Source organism: Helianthus annuus, chromosome 1 (genome assembly GCF_002127325.2).
Source record: "Helianthus annuus cultivar XRQ/B chromosome 1, HanXRQr2.0-SUNRISE, whole genome shotgun sequence".
NCBI classification, from domain to species: domain Eukaryota; kingdom Viridiplantae; phylum Streptophyta; class Magnoliopsida; order Asterales; family Asteraceae; genus Helianthus; species Helianthus annuus.
In genome coordinates, this window is record NC_035433.2 from 139,096,034 (window position 1) to 139,117,299 (window position 21,266).

General features: G+C 39.8%; 1 long non-coding RNA gene across 2 annotated transcripts; it reads left to right on the top strand.

Moving 5' to 3' along the window:
* Positions 1-1,138: 1,138 nt before the first annotated feature.
* LOC110881007 lies at positions 1,139-4,153 on the top strand. 2 transcript variants are annotated; one of them, XR_002559559.2, is made up of 3 exons: positions 1,139-1,378; positions 3,139-3,778; positions 3,859-4,153. It is a non-coding gene; the product is annotated as an uncharacterized LOC110881007 (long non-coding RNA). The 2 variants fall into 2 exon arrangements; XR_002559561.2 differs by having other exon boundaries at positions 1,141-1,378; positions 3,615-3,778.
* Positions 4,154-21,266: the final 17,113 nt, after the last annotated feature.

Below are 21,266 nucleotides of genomic sequence, written 5' to 3' on the forward strand. Positions count from 1 at the left end.
AGTTTATTTTTTTCTGTTTAGGTGAAAGATGTTTTAAATTTTATAAATTAAGACATAAATTAATTTACACCTTCTTTATATAAATCAGTTTTATAAAGAGAAAACGCCATTAGTGTGCAACACATAACAATGGATTACAACTTTTAGTATTTATCAGTTATAGAAGTTATAGAGATAGAAAAAAATTGTAAAACGTTACATATTTTTAAATGTGTTGAGCACCTAGGAAGTATGTTGGTAGAAATAAAATATTTATTTAATTAAGATTATGAGCGTAACTAACTAATACTTATTCTGAGTGGCTTGAGTAAAAAATCTTTTGGTATATAGCATTATAATTACAATTTGGTGGGTAATTTTAAGGTTTGGTAACGATACGTTGTTTGATAGAGGGGGGGGGGGGGGGGGGCACTGGCTTCTGTTTTTCCTTAGGAGCGAATTTAAAAGAGTAGAAGATGAATTACAAACTTATTACATATGATAAGATTTTTTTTGACATTTTCCAATAAAGTCACCAGCATTTTAGTTTTATAAAATTTAGAGGTTTAAGTAGATTTTATTTTTATAAAATTGATCAATATAAAAAATTAGCAATTAATTTATGTCTTAGTTTATAAACATCATTCGCCTTAATTGAAAAATTAACTTAGTTAGTGGTTAGATGAAAATTTATAAAAATTATATGACAAAGCTATTATTGTTTTCATATAAAAATTGCATGTATATTCTTTTTTATTATATATGTAACAAAATTAATTAAATAAAAGAAATTTAAAGGAGTTTCAGTAAATTGCCAAAATCGTCCATGTGGTTTTATATTTGTCAGTTTCATCCAAATATTCTCAACTTAACAGAAAAAATATACTAAGTTAGTGGTTTGGATGAAAATGGCAAAAAGTTACAAACGTTGGGGGCAATTTGGTACAAAAGTGTCATTTTGTACGAAAATGGCAAACCTGCCCAAACCTCATGGACGATTTTGGCATTAACTCTAAGTTTTAATTACGATGTTAATTTAAATAGGTAATAAAACCAAGGAAAAAATGAAAAGAAAAATAAAAGAAGTAAATATAAGATAGTACATATATGTGTTTCTGTTTTTGACCGTATATTCTTTAAATCAGACCCTGCAATGAAAGTGACCATACATGAAGGATCCAACAACTTATGATCATCTTCCTCCTCCTTAAGAACAAGTTAATTCAACAACTTTTTCATTCAACCTCAGATCTCTAGTTATCTTGTAAGTTGTTTATACAGATTCTACAACAAGGATGAGGTTTATTAGGATACTTAGAGCAAACCTTCAGTGGCGTCTTGTTGAACGGCACGCGTTCAAATCAGCTATCAACATGACATGTTTTTGAGCTTTAGAAAGGTGAGTATTTTGTTAAGTTTAGTAATTTGTTTTCTAATCTTAAGATTTTACTTAGGAAATAAGTAGATGACTTAATTTAGTTATATAAAAGTATAAATAAATCAACAACTAAAACTACTCTCTCATTCATTATGAAAATATTTTTTCTAACATTTTTTCATAGATTAAACTCAGAGAATAAAACGTCCATTTAAACCTTGACACCTTCATCACTTGATGCTTCTCAACACCACATCAAACCTCACATGGTTACGGGGTGGGTATACCAATTGGCCTAAGATTAATAATTAATATTAATATTAATAATACAACAATTACGAAAGCTTGTTAACAATAGTTTTAGGTGGTTCAGCTCACTTTACTTTTTTTTTTCTAAATATTTTTTTTACCATGAATTCATGTATAATATAAATATGAATGATAAGAAATTTGTACCATTCTCAAATGATAGTTTGATGAATATCTTTTTTATTCTCATCAACGAAGAATTTCTTTTCACAAGTTCATCTTCATGGTCTTTAAACTATTTTTTAGTAAATATTGTATTTTAAGAAATATGTGTATGTATAGTGTTGTTGATATGTTTTGTATTACTAATTCATTTTTTTTACTTTAGTAAAAACATTGATGTTTCATTAAAGGTTTTTTTTTCATAAAACTTAAATTTAACTAAATATTTTTTAATATAATAATATTTGAAAATGTTTTAACGATTTAGATATCCAAATTTGCTGTTAAAAAAAGATGCTTTTTGATAGCGAGTGTATAAAAAATGATCAAGTTTTCATCCGCCGCAACGCGCGAGATTCAAACTAATTTCCATTCAATCACTATCTTTTTCGTTTATTTTTAATAATCAAAATGCTTTTATACCAAATCAAACTGTTTATAAAACATAGACAACTTATTATCCAAACAAAAACTTTTTTTTTTGTTTTTATACCAAATCAAAATGTTTATAAAACATACACAACTTATTATACAAACATATACTTTGTAAAATAACTTGTATAAATTGAAGTATTGAAATATGAAATTAAAACATATTACAAAACAAATAAGAGTTATGGCATTCAATCTCCTATTGCGAGAAATCCAAGAATTTCTGGGGACACTAGCACAAGCATTACAATTATGATACCTTTAACTAGAATGACTTATTTTGATTGTATTATAGATTGAAGAAGAATGAGGGCTTATATGTTATGAGATTAGAATGAGGAAAAAATGAGTTGCAGAGAAAGAGGAGAAAATGAAGTTAGATGTAGATTTTGAATTTTATCCGTTAAAGTTAAAGATAATTATTTTGGTGTTTTGCTGTTATTTAAAAGTTAAGCCTCAAAAAATCAAGTTGTTACGCCTAGAAAATCAATTTTATTGTGTATTTTGGTGCTATTAACAACCTTGGCCTCAAATAATTAATTTTTTGATGGTGTATAACTTGTAAGCACTTAATGGTGGTGTGTAATCTATTTTTAAGTGGGGTGTTTTGTTATTTGGTGCTTTCTATTATAAAATAGCACCAAAAAGGGTAAAAAAATATTTTTAAAATAAAGACTATGTAAAATACTATTGTATATAAGAGATAACAATAGTGTAAAAATAAAAATAATGTCTTTAAAATAAAGACATTATATATTTTTGTCATTTTACATTCTTACCTAACTACTACATTTAAAAAAATGGTTTGAAGTTATAAATAAATGTGGTTTACAAGTTATTAATTAAAACACATGTACTAAAAGTTTTATGCACTTCAGATAAATTAAAACCGGAAAGGGAATAATAAATGCTCATGTGGGCCAACCAAAGTTACACCCTTTGATGCCCATGCATGTGAACACCCTTCAAATGTGCTTTGCTCCAATGGAGCTCTTCCCAAGCGACGTTTCACGTGTGTCAAGAGCACCCTACTGCAACGGACTAACTAAAGGTTCATTAGGATCATCGCTCGAGACGTTGGGCGTGGCCAAAGAGGCTAGCAAACAGTGGAAACATAAAAGGAAACAAATTGGAGAGAATAAATGTGCTATTATTGGTGGTGATATGATGGTTTTATTGCCTAGGGTACATGTGTGTTACTACTTTTTGGTAAAATGAATCTGGTGTTAGAGCATCAATGTTTAGTGTATATAAGGAATGAATAAGCTATCACTATAGCAGTGGGTTTTAGTTTGGTAAGGGAATCGAGGATGTGCCATGTTGAATTTAAATGGTGAGTAATTTTGGATTGTAGGTGGATATATGCAGTTCATTCAGTTACTGAAAAAAGGTGCCACAACGGAGAAGAATATCATTGTACTTATGAAGGATGATATTGCTACCAATGTTAAGAATCTCCAACACGGGACAATAATAAATCACCCAAACAGTAAAAATGTTTACGCGGGAGTCCCATAGGTGGGTTGTTTTACTTTCTTATGTATATTCATGAAAAATGGTAGTTCATAATTAACTAAGTACATGACGTTATATTATAGAACTACACCGATGCTGCTATGATGGTTGCTAATATCAAAGCAATTGCTAGAGGTGATACATATGGAGTAAAAGGGTGGAGTGGAAAGGTATTAAAAAGCAGACCAAATGATAAAATATTTTTGTTTTTCAGTGGCCATGGATGTAACTTCTCGCTTTTGAAACCTTACTTATTTAGAAAGATTATTTATATCCCTATTTTTGGAAACTTATATCTGTATTGTATTCGTATTTCACTTCCAGCTTCGTAATTCGAAATGTTGGTTCTAATAAAACTTGACCATTTTATAAGGACTATACCTTGATGATTTGTAGTTATTTTACATTCGACTTATTCACATACTTGTTACTTGCTCATCATTCTTGTAAACACATACTTATTTAACGAACAAATACGCGTTTTAGGACTCTTTATGCATTCAAATACTTATTTATACCTTCACTTTACTTGAGTTACACTTATATACAAGATTTATACTTAATTTTATGTAAATAATACAAATTATAGCATAAAATAACCAACAATACAAGTGTAAGTACTAAAAATGAAAATTTCCATCTCCCCAACCACTTTTTTTTAATGTCATAACCTCCAACCAACTCATTTAATATCCCTCCTAACTCCCAACCACCTTCATTTAAACCCCAACCACTTAACACTCTTACAAATACCAACTCTAACACCTTCCAAACACTAGCACCAACTCCAAATTACTTCCAAACTCTCTCAAATCTTCAAAATTTTCAACTTTAAGCAAAAAGTTCAAGAACCAAAATTGGTAACTTTGGTATTCCAACAACTCAAGACTCGTCAAAATCCCTAAGTGGAAATTTCTTCGCAAACCATGAGTATACTCGATGCCCTTTTACCGTTTTTACACTTTTTGGGTGCAACATGTTTACATATACAAAAACACACTCAACATACATACTTTTATTCAATCATACATACAAACAATCCAATACATGCTCATTAATATGTTATGCTTAATTTGTATTTTCTGGGTTTGTTCGTTTTGTGATAAACTTGTCATTAACTTCGTACGAGCCTGCTCTTAACATGTATAACGCTATAGGAGTAATACACCGCCTGTGAACATTGGGTTATGTTAAGGCATTCATTCAAACTTGCGTTAAACTTTTGTTTGACTTGTTTGTTCACATGTCGGTTTATACGTTAATCTTGATAACTAGGTTTGCCATGTGGATTGTTCATTTTATACTTATATGTTAGTACACCAAACTTGTATACTCGCCAATACTTTTGTATTGAACTATAATTTAAAACATGTTGCAGGTTTATGATGATGTTGATGATGCACGGAACTTATTAAGATGCCTAGAAACACATTTTAAACTTTAAATACTTGTTGTAATGTAATTCATCTGTTTCAACTTGTTGTATTCTATTTCAAACAATGTATTTGATTCTTTTAGCAATGAAATGAAATTTATTATTAAATACTTGTCACATTAGTGTTATGAAGTCACTTACAATCTCGTTTTCATCTCACTCTGATATTTCCGTCATCGGTTGGGGTGTGACAATGGATTGGTCATGGATTTTTTGGATTAATCGGTATATGGTTAGTGTTGAAAATCTTTATTTAAGAATACAACATAAAGTTTCATTATGTTTACCCTCGTATTCTATTTTTTGTTGTAGAAATGAGTGGGCAACAGATAGTTAGCCGCACATTAGCATTGATGTTAGAAGATGCTCATAAGCTTAAAAAAATACAAATCACTGGTAATCTATGATCTATATTTCAATATAAATTTTACGATTATTTCAAATGAGTAAGTTAATTAATGCAGGTCGTGTATATAGGAGTTTGTTGCAGCGACACGATGTTTCCACCTGAAGAGGCAAGGTACAAGAGGATGAATATATACGTCATGATTTCTTGAATTGATATCAAGTCTAGATGGTCATTGCTTGGATACAAAGCAAACACCTTGGGAACTCGCTTTGGTCGGGCTTGGATGGAAGACGCGTATTTCATTTTTATCCCTATATTTCTAATTTAGGGCTAATAGTGTGGGACCTCGGGAGGGCTTGGTGGCATCTGGCACCGTTTGGTAACACCAACATCCGATTCCGAAAGTATTTTTTCACCAAATTTTGTGTGCCCTTACCGATCATCAGGGACTGGGAAGCCATGATGATGGAGATGATTATGTTGATATACACACACTACACACAATACCTATATATACACACACACTATATATAAATATATCAGTATTTAATATTTTAAAGTTTAATTTAACTTGAATTAATTTTGTTTTGGAATAACCGAAGAAAGTGAGGAAAAGACTGTCACATAGGGAAATCTGGGATGACTCCCTCCTCCCTTAAACCGTTATGATTAAGGGTTATTTAGAAGTTTTATTAGTATGATTGCTCAAACATTCATTTATAGTAAGTGACCCACTAAGCTAAGAACTACAAGCATATTCACATTAACTAACCGAAAAAAACACACCAACTTTTATGTATTTGAATTAGTGTAACTATCTACAATTTTGTTTCACAAACATCTAATTTAACTTTTTTAATAGTGACATAATCGGAAGAACAAAACCCTAACAATACACAAAGGTTAGAGACTACTATTCTACTCTAATCATATGTGTAATTTGTTTTTTTAATAGTGTTAGGAAGCATCTACTTCAAATGAAAAAGAAGTCATATCATGTGTCGTATTTTTGTTTTTTCAATAGTGTTAGGACTACTTCAAAGGTTTTTGTTTTATAATAATGTTAGGGCTACTTCAAAGGAAAAAGAAGCCATGTGGCCATCTCTTCACCTCTGTAATCTGTCGAAAATTAATCTCTAATGTGTGTTAAATAACTTAACATATAACTAAGGGTATGTTTGGCTAAGCTTTTTGAACAACTTATTGACTTTTTAAAAAGTCATAAGCTCCAAAATGATGTTTGGCAATGAGGTTGTATGTGAGGGGAAAAAGCCAATAAGTCAATAAGTCACTCCATACTACTTTTCCAAAAAGCCAATAAGTCAATAAGTTCTTTCAAAAGTTTTACCCAATCATGCCCTAAATATTTATCAACTAATGTTTATCAGGTGATTGTTGTTTGCATATATTACTTTTTGACTTAAAACACGTGCCAATATCCTTTTAGGTATATCTTTTTTGGTTGTTATAGTTAGTGTCGGTGTCGTACCGATACCCTACCGAATTGAATTGATACTGACCGAATATCTACCGCAAGGCACAAGGAATCCCACCGATATAAAACTAGAAACCAAGTTAGTGGGTTCCATATAAATTAGAACTCTTTCGAAATCCTTTTGAAAAGATGAGATATCAGACCCAACTAGTTATACCCATGGTGTCTGAAATGTTTCATTAAGATTGTGTCATGACACCACAGTGCTTTGGCTATATGGCAAGGTGTGTGATAGTTGGGGGTTTGACTCTAGTTGGACGTGTATTTACAACTCGTGGAGAGGTTTACCACGGCAAAATTGTGGCTCGATTGTTTATGCTTCTTACTGCTAGAGTTGGTTTTGGGTGGTGGTTTGGATGGAGTGGGTTCAGTGGTAGGTTCGGTACTGGCTTGGTTGGCGGTTTTGATGGCGACTTGGGTTGAGGAGTGGCCATCTCTCACACGGTTTTTCGTTGAGGTTGGCGGCGAGGCGGTAGACTAACTCGATAGTGCTGGTCCTAGTGGCTTGAACGATGTCGTGAATAGCAGGGGGAAGGCCTTTGAGGTATTTCGCAATCGCACGCTCTGGTGTGCTAACTAGGTGAGAGACGATGATGCTCCATTTCTTGAAGCGGGTGGTGTAAGCAAGGTTGTTGTCACCCACTTGCTTAAGGTGTCAAAATTTTTCCTCAAGCTTTTGTTGCTCGTAAGGAGGACCGAATTCAGCGAGCATAAGTTGCTTAACTTCGGCCCAATGTAGGGCATAGGCCTCATCGTTTCCGCGGATGTTACGCTTGTTCGTCCACTAGTCGAGGACTCTCGACTCACTCAAAGACTCCGTTAGCGCATTAGGTTTCGAGGTGGTCAGGACATTCGCTGTTAATGAACAACACCTCGATGCTATCAAACCATTTTAGCATCTTAGTGGCCCCGTCATTACCAGTGAACTAGTGAACTATCTGGAATGACAAGGGGCGAAGTGTTTGTAGTTGAAAGTGGTAGGTTTGGGAGTTTTGGGTTTGGATTCAACCGAGGCTTGAGGGGTATTGGTTGCTTTGATCTTACTCACGATGTCGGGGATAACTTGGGCCATCTGCTTGGCCATGAAGGAGATCATTTTCTTATTGGAGCTCGACTTGGGGTTCCTTTTCAAGTTCGTGTGACGACTTGAAGATATCTATAAGATCGAGTAAAAGAATGGATGAGACTTGATCACATGGGTTTTTGAATAAGCTTGCACAATTAGCATGACAGTATGTCACATATCACGTAGGTTTCAAGTTGAAACTAGAAAACTATTTTCGTGTTAAATAGCTGAAACACTAACTTTTCATGTTAAATAGTGTGTGTCAAACTATGAAAACTAGTTTTGTGTATAGGTTCCTGTATCTTATATGATTTTTGGATTCATGTACTAATTGATAACATGAAAAGTTGAACTATCACAATTTGAAACACTAACCAAACCATATTGATGTTGAAATTCTTTTTGTACATATGGAATCAACCTTAGCAACTACCACATCTATGTAATTTGAATCCTTAAGTTCAATTATAGAATCATAACAAAATACTACATATATTCGCACATACCACATTAAATATTTTAACATATTGTATTTTTACAATTCTTACTATCCAACCACATTAAATATTTTAAAGTTTTTAAAAATTACTCATAAAATAATTATCATCATTATTCTTCAATTATAAAATTTTAACCATCATAATTTTGAACTTTGTGAAGCTTTAAGTAAAAAAAATACAAGTTTATTAAAAAAATAAAATTAATTTCAAATTAACTATCATTAATAAAAAAAAGTATTCATAATTAAATAGGAGAGATGACAGGAGACCCAAAAAGTAGATGACTCCAATGAATAGGTATCACTCGTTATTTTTGTTTATTGTATATGATTTTTTTGCCAACTAGTGTTACTATATGATGACGGGGTAGCACAAAACCAAAAATAAATGAATTCAATACATGAATGCCCAAAAGGCAAAATGGTTCAAAGGTTAAAAACCTAGGGAACTGAAATAAAGTAACACGGAACAGTAAGCAGTCATGTCTCTGGATTACTTCACCAACTCACCAGCCGCAAAAGTAACGCAGGTCCTCAGAGCACACTCTTTTATCCGCGGGGCAAAAGGCTTCAACCCCCGAAAGGGTAAGTCCCCCACTGCAAGCATGGTCACTAGTCAAATGCATTCCTCTTTGGGAGATGTCTTCTCCTATAAATTAAGCACTTCATTTACTAAGCAGACATTCCTGGCCAGCCCTGATTCCTAAGATCTCTGGTCATTCACATCGAGTCCTTGCTTCATGCAAGTCACTCCCTTTCACATCCAACACACACATTCCTTTTGCTAGTTCATCCGAATCTAAACTCACTTCAGAGGAGGATCTTTAGCAAACAACAAAAATAAACTAGTGAACCTCTCTCCACGTCTTGCAAACGTGGGGGACCCCACGACCTGTGTTAGGCAAAGTTGAACCCTTCAACCCTTTTGCCTAAGCAGCCCAGCTACTAACCTTGGTCTATTATTTGTTGCATCAACAAGTTGGCGCCCACCGTGGGGCTACACCACTATTTTTTTTCAACAGACCTAGTAGTGTAGCTCCATTCTCATAAAATTGCCATGTCGGAAGTGGATCCCCTGGAGAAGTGAATCCGGTCCTTAACACATCCACCCCAGGTGCTAGTCAAGCCCATGCAACTACACCTGCTTCCTTCTCGACACCAGGAGGTACTCCTGTTCTGACTTTCAGTACACCTACTCCGTCCAGATCAGGGGTCCCATCCCCTAATGTTGGTGTCACTAGTGCTCCGTCACATGTTGAGCTTACCCCAGAGGGGGTCGCCAACAATTTCCTCGAGTTGAGGTCTCTCCTCAATCAATATGTGAGTAGAGAAAGGGACAAGGGAGTGAGGATCCGTTTAGACTATGTTGAACCTGAGCCGACATTATCTCCTGGACCTCCTATCCCTCTTTTTACATCTAGGGATGAGGCAGGTCCCAGTAATCCTCCAAATCCTAACCCATATCTGTCCGTAAGGCCGAATCCTACAACATACCCTCTCTTCTCGTCTCAACCAGCTACAAGTGGTGCTCCACTAGGCCATGAGCTGACCCTTGACCAACTCCTACAGTCCCCGGTGACGAGTCTTCCACCCTCAACAACAACTTCATGGGAACAGGCCTTGTCGGTACTCCCCTTGGCACGAAGTGCCGTTATTAGCACTCCATTGGGAGTTAACTGTTCTGTTGCACCCGGAAGCCTTCAAGGCTTCAACCTCATGCCCCAGATGATGATGGCCAACTTCCCGTGCCAATACTTCATTAATCAAGTGCTGGCCACTCAAGGGAACAATAATCGTAACAACAATATGGGTACAAGGGTTGAAGAAGATTTGGCCAAGCCTTATAAACCAAGTAACCTTTCATGCTTTTGATGCGTGTCGGTGTGTATATATTTTAGGTGTATATTTTAAGCCCTTTTACACTTTTTAGCCAAGTTTTAAATTTATAAAACACGATATTTACTAACACTAAACACACATATGGGCAAGTGCACCCATCGTGGACGTAGTATAGTGTTGGTAAGATACCGAGGTCGTCCAAGGACACAAGAGCTTTTAGTACCGGTTTATCCTCAACGTCTAATCAAATCAAAAAGTTAGAAAAAGGTTTTTAAACTAGAAAAATAAAACTAACTAAAATGCTGAAAATAAAAATAAAAGTAAAAACAGGTAGACAAGATGAATCACTTGGATCCGACTCGTGTGTAGTGTAACCTTTGATTATTTTCGCACTTTTGCACTTGTTTAAGAGATTATCTTAGTTATTGTAGTAGGGCCCCTCTTTTGAAGGTGATGTTACTCTCAACCCAGTAGTTTGAGTCAGCAAGGATACAATCCTAAGGGTCGTATTATTGAAAGATAATTAATTAAGTTATTAATGCATAATGTGGTAGGCCCCTCTTTTGAAGGTGACGTTACCCTCGGCTGCGTAGTCTGAGTCAGCAGGGATACAATCCTAAGTAGCCAGGTTAAAGTTTTAATAGTAGTTTAACTTATGAGGGGATCAAAGAGTTTGGAACCCCGCCATCCAATACCGGTGGGTATTGAAGGAGGTCCTACTAAATTTGACCCAGGTCCTTTGCAGGATCTATACACTGAACAATGGCAAGACTTTTAACAAACTGTTCCCTTAACCCCCGACCAGGTAGCCAACATACCTCCATATAGATCGTGGAGATATGAATGGTGAAAATCTTTTATTTTATATAGACAGTAAAATAATGCCAAGACACCATGGACAAACGATAAGGAAGAATCACCTTCAACATAAGAAACTAGTAATTAAAGTCATTAATACATAACCAATTAAAAAGTGCAAAAGATTAAAAATAAAAAGTATTACACTAAACACTGTCTTCAAACATGGCCTTTGATTGTCAAGAACTCTTACGATCAATCTTGGATCCCGAGACGACTCACACACTCTATGATGGACAATGGATGATGGTGGTGGATGATGGTGTTGGGTGGTGGGTGAAGTGTGAGAGAGGTGGTGTGCCAAGGGACGAGTTGCAAGAGCTCCAAGCACTCCTATTTATAGGCTTAACAGAATCTCGGGCACGGACGGCCCCATGTCCATTGGGCACGGCCCCGTGTCCATCATCCTCTCTTTCTTCATTAAATGCAGTTTGTCTGCATTAGTTGACCACGCCCCCGTGTCCGCTGAGCACGACCCCGTGTGCAGAAGCATATTTGTACTATCAAGATTTGCCTGGATTCCGCGAATCTTATAGTTGACCACGACCCTGTGTCCCCTGAGCACGGCCCCGTGGTGGGCGATGGAAGCTTCTACAACTTTGTCTTTCTGCTGACACTTGGGCACGCCCCCGTGCTCACTGAGCACGGGGTGTGTTCAGTCTTCTGTCTTCTTGTTTTGCTTGGGAAGATGCTGTCGGGAGGTCGGGCATGCCACGTTTGCTCCTTTTCTTATATTTATGTTAGATTTAGCTGCCTTTTTGCTTCTTTTGTTTATTTGAGCTCATTTAATCCTGAAAATACAAAAGGAAGACAAAAGCACACTTTTTCCAACATTAGTACTAAAAAAGGGTTAGTTTTATGCCACAATTGATGTAATTTATATGTTGCATTTTGTGCACATCAAATACCCCCCACACTTGAATCTTTGCATGTCCTCAAGCAAAACTCTTTATAATGTGGCTTTTTCACTCCCAAATGGAATGGGTAGAAGAAAAGGTTTTTGGGCTTGTCATAGAGTGTCGGGATTTCCAAGATTCTTTATTAAGTTTTATTTTTATTTATTTACAATCCTATTCGTCATGATTTATTAAAAACGTTTCATAAGATAAATTACTTATTAGGGCATAACATGCCTTTTTAAAATTCCATTTATATACAAGTTCACATACCTCACGGGGGATCACTCAACACTCGGCCGAAAGTGTAGATTTTTTTAGTGGATCACTCGAGAGCGGCATGGAACTTACTCCTACCATAAGCTTGCCAAGCAATCAATCCTCTTCCTTTTTAACTTTATACCTTTGTAAATATCAAGAGGGCTTTTTGGGTGAAGGGTTAGGCTTGGGCTAAAGGTGGGTGGTTGGGTTAGTGGTTAGTAAAAGGGCGAAAAGCGTAAAAAGCATCGGTTTTTTTGAAAGACTTTTTATTTTTGACAATTTATTTTATTTTGATGAACCATCTCTTTCAAACAAAGTTATTTTTGATGAACTTGTTTGTTTATTTGGTTTCATCATTTTTTTGATGAACCATCACACAATACTGTGAATTCCATGAAGAAAAAGGTCACTATACCAATGATTGCTTCCAGCTTAAGAAAAGGATTGAAGAATCCGTTAAGTCCGGAGAACTTGCTCATTTGGTGAAAGGAGTAAGGGACAAAATGGCTGAAGGAAAAGGCAAGGAAGTCAATATGGTAGATTTTGATGGAAGGGCTCCACACAAGAGACAACGGTTGGAAGCTTGGGAGCTTCAGTGTGTTTGCTTTCCCCCAACAGAGAAAAACCCTCTCTCGAACCCTTTTGTGGTGGAAGCAACCGTGGGAACGTTACAAACAAGCAGGGCATACATAGACACTGGGGCAGCCACTGAAATCATGTTTGAAAAATTCTTCAACCGCTTGAGCAATGAAGAACGTTCAAGGCTTCAACCCTCTGGAACCTCCATAAAAGGTATTGCCGATATACCCCTCAAACCTTTACGGCAACTGACACTTAATGTTCGTTTCGGCGAAGGTCAAAGGGAAAGAATCCAACCACTCACGTTTGTGGTTATCAACATTGTCACACCCCCAAAATCCACCCGCGGAATACCACCGCTTGGGAGCGTGACTGACCAGGATCAAGCCATCAATCATATCAAACATAGCATTTAATATAAAAGTAATTAACGTAAGTCTCCATGACATGATTGATGTTTCAAAACCAAATACTGTTTTAAGGAGCGGAAGCAATGTAAAGTAAACCCAAATAAAGTTATAAGTTCAATAATGTTCATGATCCATCTGCCACAACGACCTGCTCCTTCCTTGTGCAAGCTCCAATATGTACCTAAGGTCCTGCAAGGCATGCAGCAAATAATCAACAAACTAGTTGAGCGAGTTCACAGAAAGTAAGTTCATAACATGCATAAGTATAGCTAGTGGGGGCTTCCCATACTAGTGTGTACTAAAGGTGGGGGTTTCCCATGTTCATCCTGGCTAATGAGGGCTTCTCATTAACGGTACTTACTAGACTAACTTCCGACCATGTGTTCTTCTTTACCGAGAACAGGAAAACGTACAGGGTCACGTAGGCTTTACGTGACGTGCCCTTCCCCGAGGACAGTGGTACGCGTGGGGGCTACGTAGGCTTTACGCAGCGTGGCCTTCCGACCTGGAAGCCAGTGAATGGTATTGGGTTACGTAGGCTTTACGTAACGTGTCCTTCCCGACCCGGGAGACATATGGCAAATATACTGAGTTACGTAGGCTTTACGTAACGTGTCCTGACTAACCTGAGGACGATGGTCTATAGTCTGGTATATGCGTAAGTACGAGTAATCATTCCACATTCATCATATCCAACCCAATTCCCAACCCGGGAATCCCATGCCTTGGCTGTGTGAACTCACCTTGGTTTGCTCGGCAGATACACAAGGAATATAAGTAGCAAGTAAATGGTCACTCACGTCCTATCATGGTTATTATACGAGTCAGGTTCGTATATAGCACGTATATAGAAATCACGCATAGTCATGGCAAACATGTACGCACGTAAGCAGATAAGACATAGCATGTGAGGATCCAATTATCTAAGTCCAATCATACCCGGCCCAATGACATAAGCAGCCCAATAACAAAACAATCCAGATTCTCAATCGGCCCAAATAGCAAACACATACAAGTCCATTAATAAACAGTCCACAGTTCAAATCGTTGGGCTCAATAGATTGGGCCCGTAACAGTGAAGGCCCAACAGTGTGCGTGCAAAGGGTGGTCACGAGTCGCAACGGAGATCTCGAGTCGCAACCGGAGATTACGAGTCGCAACAGCTGGTTGCGAGTCGCAATGGAGATCTCGGTTCATCATGGTCTGGTTACGAGTCGCAACGGGACTCGCAACCGTGGTTTCGGCTGGTGCTGTTTGTGGTTTCGAGTCGAGACGGGGAGGTTTCGACTCGCAATCTGAGTCGCAACCGGCTGTGTAACTGGTTTCCATAATTCTAGTCAATTAAACTCCGTGATTTCAGCAAACACTTAGGCAGTTTCGGAAATCAGATCAAACAAGGATTATTCAATCATATTCATAATGTCTTCAAACCTTCATCATTTAGCAAATTCATAACCGTATCAAATCAATAATCGGATTATCAACCAACACTAAACCGAATCCTAATCATAACACCATCCTAGCATGCACCCTAATTCGCATGTACAAGCAGAATCATCTCAGCCGATTACAAACATCAATTCGGACCAATTAACAAATCACTCATGCAACCTATTTCGTATGAAAACATGATCATCATTCACAGAAACCGATTAACAAGAGCACAATCAAATAACTCATACCAACCGAATACTAATTCATACAATCCGATTTATCATGGCATCACCTAAGCATAAAACACATAATCATAGATAACATACTAACCGATTACACGTAACGAGATGTGATCCGAACAAGAGGGTGGTCGGATGGTCTTGTGCCGTCGGTTCCTCAACAAGCCGAGAGAGAGAGAGCAAAGCTTCTAGGGTTTGTGTGTGTTTGTGATTTGCAAAAGTGGTAAAACAAAACCCCTAACTTGGTTTTGTGTGTTGCGAGTGGGGAGTGGGCCGAGCCCACTTGGTTGTCTAATGGTCCGCGTGCACAAGGAGTGGCCCAAAGGGCTTTGTGTGGCCGGTTTGTGTAGTTTGGGCTCGTGCAACACATAACATTCATACATACACAACACACGTAAACAATTATTCATTTAAAATTACCAAATTCAGTTCTCATGAGCACGTAACGTTACATCAAAGCATGTCTAAAGTTCGAGTTGTCACATTATCCCCAACTAATTGGAAATTTCGTCCCGAAATTTGGTATGCACTCACTGAGGAAGCTAGGTAAACTGTACTGTTCACTGGTTTTCCTGGGGTGTCACATCCTCCCCCCGTTGATCTGGAATTTCGTCCCGAAATTCCGAAGTAGTAGCTTCAGCCTCAGTAGTGGTTGCCTGGTTCCCGAATAAATGGGGGTACTTTTCTGTCATCCTGTCTTCGCGTTCCCAGGTGTACTCTGGGCCACGTTTGGAGTTCCAACGAACTCGGACAAGAGGGATTCTCTTGTGTTTGAGGACCTTCACATCCCGGTCCGTGATTTCTACTGGTTCCTCGACGAACTGCAACCGTTCGTCGATAGTGAGTTCCTTGTAAGGAATGATGAGGTTTTCATCAGATAGGCACTTCTTTAAGTTCGATACGTGAAAGACATTGTGAACTGCCCCGAGTTCAGCTGGTAAATTCAACTTGTAGGCTACCTTGCCAATCTTTTCGGTAATTTCAAATGGTCCGACGTATCGCGGATTTAGTTTGCCCCGTTTGCCAAAACGAACCACACCCTTCCAGGGTGAGACTTTCAATAAAACCCGGTCCCCGACCTCAAATTCCAAAGGCTTTTCTACGCTTGTCCGCGTAGGCTTTCTGACGGTCTCGTGCTGCCGCCATGCGTTGTCGTATCTGTGCAATCTTTTCTGTGGCGTCCACTACAATCTCTGGACCCGTAATCTGACTATCTCCCACCTCTGCCCAACAGAGAGGTGACCGGCATTTACGCCCGTACAATGCCTCGAATGGAGCGGCTTGAATGCTGGTGTGATAACTGTTATTGTAAGAAAACTCCACCAAAGGGAGGTGCTTTTCCCAGCCGTTGCCGAAATCGATGACGCATGCCCGAAGCATGTCTTCAAGAGTTTGAATCGTACGCTCAGACTGTCCATCCGTCTGAGGGTGGTATGCTGTGCTCATGTCTAGTCGTGAGCCAAAGGATTTATGCATTGCTTGCCAAAGTTCTGACGTGAATCGTGCGTCGCGATCCGAAATGATGGACGTGGGCACCCCGTGCCTCGAGACAACTTCTTTAAGATAGACGTCTGCAAGTGTGGAGAACTTGTCCGTTTCCTTAATCGGCAGGAAGTGTGCAGACTTAGTGAGTCGATCAACTATGACCCATATCGTATCGTTCCCACGCTGGGATCTAGGTAGGCCTGTAACGAAATCCATGGAAATTTCTTCCCATTTCCATTGAGGTATCTTAGGCTGCTGAAGTAGACCAGCTGGTTTCTGATATTCGACCTTGACTCTGGCACATGTCAAGCATTTTCCAACATACGTAGCAATGTGGGCCTTCATACTAGGCCACCAATAGGTAGTGCTGATATCGTGGTACATTTTATCCGACCCTGGATGTACCGAATAGCGAGACTTGTGTGCTTCATCCATCACAAGTTCGCGTAGACCGCCATAGAGTGGGACCCAAATCCGGCCCGTTACATAGTAGGCGCCGTCTGCCTTCTGTTCCATTTGCTGCCGTGAGCCGCGTAAGGCTTCAGCCTTGACGTTTTCGGGCTTCAGTGCTTCTATCTGAGCAGCTCGTACCTGAGCAGGAAGGCTAGACTGAATCGTAAGCTGTAGTGCTCGCACGCGCTTCGGTAAAGTGTCCTTTCGACTAAGGGCATCAGCCACCACATTGGCTTTGCCTGGATGATACTTGATAGCGCATTCATAATCGTTTAGTAATTCGACCCATCGCCGTTGACGCATGTTCAAATCCTTCTGCTTAAGGATATGCTCGAGACTCCTGTGATCGGTGTAAATCGTGCACCTGGTACCGTACAGGTAGTGTCGCCATATCTTAAGCGCGAAAACAACAGCTCCCAGCTCTAAATCGTGCGTCGTGTAGTTGCGTTCATGAATCTTGAGTTGACGAGAGGCGTAAGCGATAACCTTGTCGCGCTGCATTAACACACATCCAAGTCCCCGAATGGATGCATCACAATAAACCACGAAGTCATCTGTGCCCTCTGGCAATGAGAGGATAGGTGCACTGCAAAGTCTATCCTTTAGGTGCTGAAAAGCAGTCTCCTGGGGCTCTCCCCAGCGATAGGTAACACCCTTCTGTGTCAGTAGCGTAAGCGGCTGAGCAATCTTCGAGAAGTCTCTAATAAACCGTCTGTAGTAACCTGCCAGACCCAAGAATTGGCGTATTTCCGTTGGCGTACGCGGTGCAGGCCAGTTCCTGATCGAATCTACCTTGGATGGATCGACATGGATCCCATCCTTGTTTACCACGTGGCCTAAGAAGTGGACTTCACGAAGCCAGAAGTCGCATTTAGAAAGCTTGGCGTACAACTGTTCCTTCCGAAGGAGTTCCAAAATAAGGCGAAGATGCTGCTCGTGCTCCTCCTGACTCTTGGAGTAAATCAGGATGTCGTCGATGAACACAATGACGAACTTGTCGAGATAGGGTTTGCACACCCTGTTCATAAGATCCATAAATACCGCAGGCGCGTTCGTTAACCCGAATGGCATGACGAGAAACTCGTAGTGACCGTAACGAGTTCTGAAGGCTGTCTTGGAGACGTCCTCATCCCGGACTCTCAACTGATGGTACCCAGACCTCAAGTCTATCTTCGAGTAGTAACACGACCCTTGCAATTGGTCGAATAAGTCGTCTATGCGTGGAAGAGGATAACGGTTCTTCACCGTCACCTTGTTGAGTTCACGGTAGTCGATGCACATCCTGAACGTACCGTCTTTCTTCTTCACGAAAAGCACTGGAGCTCCCCAAGGCGAAGAGCTTGGTCGTATGAAACCCTTTTCCAAGAGTTCCTGCAGTTGCTTTGACAATTCCTCCAATTCTGATGGAGCCAGACGATATGGTGCGCGAGCTATGGGTGCTGCTCCTGGAGCGAGCTCGATCTGAAATTCGACCTGACGATGAGGCGGTAAACCAGGTAAGTCTTCAGGAAACACCTGAGGGAAATCACGTACAACTGGAATGTCTTCCAACTTCTTTTCCTTTGCTGAGGCGTCTGTAACAAGAGCCAAAATGGCTGTGTGACCTTTACGTAAGCACTTCTGAGCCTTCAAGAAAGAGATGATGCCAACCACAGCACCACTCTTGTCGCCTTGAACTTCTAGAGGTTCCTGACCCAAACGAGGAATGCGAATAACCTTTTCGCTGCATAGGATTTCTGCCTGGTGTTGGGAAAGCCAATCCATCCCAATCACGACGTCGAAACTTCCCAAAACTATGGGAATGAGGTCGATAGAGAAAGCTTGACCAGCTAAGATAAGATTACAACCCTGAACTACGTGCGTGGCTTCTAAGCTTTTACCGTTAGCTAACTCGACTACATGTTTGGTGGGTAAAAGTGTTGGTGCACGTTTTAGCAGTTGACACATTTTCACAGACATATAGCTTGTATCCGCACCCGAATCAAACAAAACAGTAACGTAAATATTGTCGAGGAGAAACTTACCCATAACCACATTGGGATCGTTCACTGCGTCGCCTCGACCTAGCACAAAAGCACGTCCCCTAGCTTCGTTGCCATTATTGTTGTTGTTCCCACCGTTGTTGTTCCCGTTGCCCTGATTATTGTTGTTGTGATTCTGGTTCAACTGAGGGCATTCGCGTTTGAAGTGACCTTCAGCCCCACACTGGAAACATCCTCGGTTCCCACGCTGTGGCTGCTGCTGCTGCTGCTGGTTTTGTGGAGCTGGTTGCTGAGGCTGCTGATTCTGATTCGCAGGACGAGGGCTCCTGCAGTCTTTGGCCTCGTGCCCCATCTTAAGACACCTTTGACAGCGACCCTTGTTACATGGGCCGTGGTGATGCCTGTTGCAGTTGTGGCACCTGGGTTGACTACCCTGATATCTCCTCTGTCTGTGACCACTAGAGGATTGCTGACTGGGACTCTGATAGTGATCGATCTTCTGCTGCTGAGCTTGTGGCTGAACAGATGCTGAGCCTTTGCTGGAATCCCCATCCCATTTTCTTTTACTGTCACCAGATGTAGCAGGAGTAACTGAGGTGGTGACGTTAGCAGTAGCATTAACACGCTTTGGCAGTCTATTCTGATCCACTGCCTGATCAGTGATACGGTGAGCAAGACGCTGGATTTCTTGGATGTTTTCGAGGTTAGCCGACGTCACGTGGCTCTGAATTTCTGGCGCCAATCCCTTGAGATACAACTCAATGCGCTTGTAGGGAGGGTCCACCATAGTAGGACACAGAACGGCCAGCTCATTGGACCGTTTAGTATATGCCTCGATTTCCGATCCAACCATTTTCAAGTTATACAGCTCGTCTTCTAGCTTGTGAATATCTTCCCGCGTGCAATACTCACGCTTGATGAGTTCCTTGAAATCGTTCCATGGGGTGGCGTTAGCAGCTGCCAACCCTAAGATCTGAACTTGGGCGTTCCACCAAGTCAGTGCTATTCCCTCCAAGGTGCCAGTGGCAAACTTGACCTTGCGAGCCTCAGGGCACTCGCACATTTCGAATACTGATTCTAGCTTTTCAAACCAATGGAGGAGTCCCACTGCTCCTTCTGTGCCGCTGAAAGAGTTCGGACGACAGTCCATGAAGTTCTTGAACGTGCAGACAGGCTGCTGCGCGTGTTGACCTAATGTGTACGAATAGGACGAGAGTTAAATACGAGCGTTAATGTAGGATCTAAAGATCCTAGTGTGTGCCTATACTGCAGGATATACTACCTGCTTGAGCTGCTGCAACTGCCGCAGCAACTTGAGCTTGAACAAGAGCCTCTAGCTGGGCTTGTGTCATGTTGATTCGTCCAGACATGATCTTCATAGTAATAAGTAGCATACGTAAGAATGGTTCGCGGGTAGGGCGATGACAGAAAAGCGTAGGCATATAGGTGTTCTCATGAAATCAAAGCATGTGTATCTAAGCGTAATGCGAGCAAAGTTCTAAGCAGTTCTAGCAAACAGGCAATAAACATAACCTTATTACCTAAGATGTCGAGTCTTGCACGTGGAGCGAAGCGTCGTTGTGGATCGTTGAGAGCACTGTACTGGTTATAGTCCGGTTTTAATAAAACGTTTTCCCATATTAAAACCAAGTTCTCTATAACCAATGGCTCTGATACCAATCTGTCACACCCCCAAAATCCACCCGCGGAATACCACCGCTTGGGAGCGTGACTGACCAGGATCAAGCCATCAATCATATCAAACATAGCATTTAATATAAAAGTAATTAACGTAAGTCTCCATGACATGATTGATGTTTCAAAACCAAATACTGTTTTAAGGAGCGGAAGCAATGTAAAGTAAACCCAAATAAAGTTATAAGTTCAATAATGTTCATGATCCATCTGCCACAACGACCTGCTCCTTCCTTGTGCAAGCTCCAATATGTACCTAAGGTCCTGCAAGGCATGCAGCAAATAATCAACAAACTAGTTGAGCGAGTTCACAGAAAGTAAGTTCATAACATGCATAAGTATAGCTAGTGGGGGCTTCCCATACTAGTGTGTACTAAAGGTGGGGGTTTCCCATGTTCATCCTGGCTAATGAGGGCTTCTCATTAACGGTACTTACTAGACTAACTTCCGACCATGTGTTCTTCTTTACCGAGAACAGGAAAACGTACAGGGTCACGTAGGCTTTACGTGACGTGC